Here is a 4,031-nt window from a genome sequence, read left to right on the forward strand (position 1 = left end):
AATTGGTTCCGCCTCCCTGCGGGGAAGGATTGGAGCCAGGAAGTTAAGCCACAGTAGGAAATGATCTGACCATGACAAAGGCAACACTTCTAAGCCCCTTAGTCTCAGATCATTACTCAGTTGCTCAGAGAGGAATATCATATCGGGTGCATATCCACCCTCGTGAGTCGGACCCTGAACTACTTGAGTCAGGTCCATGGCTGTCATGGTGGCCATGAACTCCTGTGCCAGTCCAGAGGAACCGCCGAGTGATGGTAGATTGAAGTCCCCCAGGACAATAAGTCCGGGGAACTCCACCGCCAACCCGGCCACCTCCTCAAGTAGCACAGGCAGGGCTGTTGACACGCAGCTGGGAGGCAGGTACATGAGTAAGAAGCCCACCTGAACCCCTAAGTCCAACTTCACTAGGAGGGACTCGCAACCCGCAACCTCTGGAGCAATGAGCCTACGCAGGCAAAGACTCTCCCTGGCTATAATAGCCACTCCTCCCCCCCTTCCCTGGGGTCGAGGTTGGTGCCATACCCGAAATCCAGCTGGGCAAATTTCAGAGAGAGGAACTCCTCCCTCCGGGCCCAGCCAGGTTTCGATCACACAAGCCAGGTAGGCCTCCTCATACAGGATCAAATCCCGGATGAGGATAGCTTTATTTACCACCGACCTGGCATTGAGTAGCAGCAGCCTGAGCCCAGGGCCAGGATTACACTCGTCACCAGTATTTTGGGTTGAGCTCAAGGAGCCGGAAGAAGGGATCGCTACTAAGCAGCGATCCCTCCTTCCCCTGGAACAGCTAGCTCCATGGCTCCCACCATATCTGCCTCTCCCCAGCAAGACCGGAATGTTTTGACCCTCCGCCACCCCAGAGATAGGTGCTCTCTCCCCTCCTGCCTCTCCAGCGTCAGGTGTGCCAAGGGTTTCATTTAAATCATAACCATTCATTTCATACATGCTGTAATCCCACCCACCCATCCCATTCCATTCACCATCCCCCTCCCACCCACCCCCATTTATTTCATTCCCATAATTATAGATTTCTCAACAGTGAGAACAAACAGTGGAAGGACTTGCTTCCAGAAGTTGTGAGTGCTCCAACACTAGAGATTTTTAAGAAAAACTGGACAGCAGTTTGTCCAGAATGGTGCAGGGTTTAAGCAGGGAGGTGGACTACAAGATCTATAATGATCTTTCCAACTCTATTACTCTGTTATTCTGTATTCTGTTGTTTCTCTTCCTATTTTAGTATTTTCAATGAACATTCTATCAAAAATGGCCATTACTATTATTTTCAACAAAAAACCCTTTATATTTTCTCTGTCTTTTAATCCTAAATATTCTTGGTTCTCCATTACTTCCTGTCCTTGTCCTTCCAGACAAGGAAAGCTATCTTGGCCTTTAATATATTAGTTTCACATCCAGATTCCTTAACATATCATATAATCTGTCTGATATTAGTAATATTCATTGGGGTGGCAACATTGGCACATAAAAATATTCACATATTTATGTCCCCAATGATAGTAATTCATGTCTTCTTCCCTTGCCACAAGTATTCTTTATACATTTATCTATAACATCAAGGAGCTGTTACAAATCATACTCTTAGTCCCTGCCCAGTGTTAAACCATTCACTTAAAATTCAATTTATTCTTATATATGCTTTAATTCCATCATATACTATACTTTTTTCTGCGTTTTATTTTGCAACAGTTGTCCTACTTCCATTTGGTACTACTACTTTTGTTATTTTCAACAAAAATCCTTTAGATTTTTTGTGTCTTTTAATATTAAACATTTCTTGTTCTCCATTACTTTATTCACTAATATTTTCTCTTTCTAATATTATATTTGCATTCTCTTATATGTGTTTTTTTCTCGTCCACAACGTCTTGCATTCATCATTCCACTAAGCATAATTCCTTCTTTCCACTAGCATATCTCTTTTTAAAAAACTATTTCTATTTTATTTTTTTAAAAAAAGGTAAAATGCTGCGGAAAGTGAACCCCAGTGCCACCCCAATGAATGACAGGGACCTCATAACACAAGAAACACAAGAAACCTTTAAGAACAGTGCCAAAAGACTCAGCCAGTCCTCCTTCCTTATGAAAACCAAGAAGCACCAGCTGAAAGAAAAACACAAAGCAGCCCTGCTAACAGAGTTGAATAGAATAGAAATACTTAAGTAGAGCCATTAAGATAAGGGGAAACAGGCTAAAAATAATTCACATGGAACTCTCCTTATCCTTTTTTTTTGTCAAAATAAACTCCTATGACAGGGAACACAAAGCCCATGAACAGGATTAAAACATTAAGGCAAGAAGACAGAATTCAGATCAATCACCTTAAGTAAAGGCACATCAAATCACAGCAACCTCAAAGGGAAGATGGGCATAAAAACCCATACATTTATCACCTGGCTTGCAACCCAGGAATGCTTGAGTTGTGTCACTACTCTTCTTGCCTTCCTTAATTAAAGGATGTCTTTTTGAGGCAGCTGTTTCTATGACTATTTTTTTTTCAGCATCAGTGATCGCTACCCAGCTGGGAACAAACCAGGGAAATTTCTTCCAATGATATAAAATACCAACATATTTTATTATATTTTCTCTAAATATCCTACATCTCCAAACATTTTTATAGAATATCTAACACATTTTCTTCACTCTGTTCAAGGCAGCTTTCACATTATCTTTCTTAATTTTGAATATTCATCCATCCATCCTTTTCCTTTTCTTCCATGACCATTTTTCACAAGATAGTTCTTGATGGTATCCAATAATCGGAACTTGTCAAACCATACATACTGTTCATTTTTCCTCAATTTTTCACATTAAATATCCATGATTGTTTTGAGTCATGCATTTGCTGTAACCACTAATCAAAATAAAGAGTTCTTTTTCTAAGCATCTACATGTCAACCACCCATTTTATTCATTCTTGGGTCTATAAATGGTACAAGCTCCATTTATTTATTTATTTATTTGTTTATTTCCCTCTTATTTCATTTCTACTTATCTATTCAGTTTCCAGAATAACCTGTCCCCTGTATTTAATTCATTTTCCCATAATTTATGAACTCACGCTTAACTTTAATTATGTACTATTACAATAGTTTAAATTTATTTATTTATTTATTTATTTATTTATTTATTTATTTATTTATTTATTTATTTATTAGATTTGTATGCTGCCCCTTTTTGGAGACTCAGAGCGACTTCCTAAATCCAATTTTTAAAGCTAAGCTAATTAATCTAAAACCATAATTTATTAAGAAACCAGTCACTTTTATTCTAACAACAAACAAACATTTCAAACAAGCAAACAAACAGTGCTGATGTCTAATGTCCCCAGGCCTGTTGGCATAAGTGGGTCTCCAAACTCTTGCGGAAGGCAAGAAGGGTGGGGGTGGTATGAATCTCTGGGTGGAGCTGCTTCTAGAGGGCTGGAACCCCCTCAGAGAAGGCTTTTCCCCTTGGCCCTACCAGGCGGCATTGTCTGGTTGACGGAATTTGGAGAAGGCAGCCTCTGTGGGATCCGGTCGGTTGCTGGGACTCACGCAGCAGAAGGCGGTCCAGTAAGTAATTTGTTCCAATGCCATGTAGGATTTATAGGTCAATACTTTAAATTGCATTCAGAAACCAATTGGCAGCCTACATTACTTATTAAACTACATTTTTTTCATGCTATCTTTTTTATTCATAATCACTTCTGTTCATATCTATACATTCATTAACTTCACAAAGTTAGACAATCTTTACTCAGATTTTTTTTCCTTTTGCCTCATTATTTAAATATTTATTGACTGATATGTTAATTTTTGTCCAAAACCGTATTAGTGCATGCAATTTTACATGTATAAAGATACATATGTGAGCTTCAGTTGAAAAAAAGGATGACTAGCCAGATTCAATGGGTACTGAATATATCACCCTATGAAACTGTGAAAGTATGAAATGGAATAATATTCAGATTAAATAATGTTATTGAAAGAATTGTATCTACTAATTCTGTGGAAAAATCAGCAGCTGTAATATGT

Source organism: Erythrolamprus reginae, chromosome 4, assembly GCF_031021105.1.
Source record: "Erythrolamprus reginae isolate rEryReg1 chromosome 4, rEryReg1.hap1, whole genome shotgun sequence".
In the NCBI taxonomy this organism is placed as follows: Eukaryota; Metazoa; Chordata; class Lepidosauria; order Squamata; family Dipsadidae; genus Erythrolamprus; species Erythrolamprus reginae.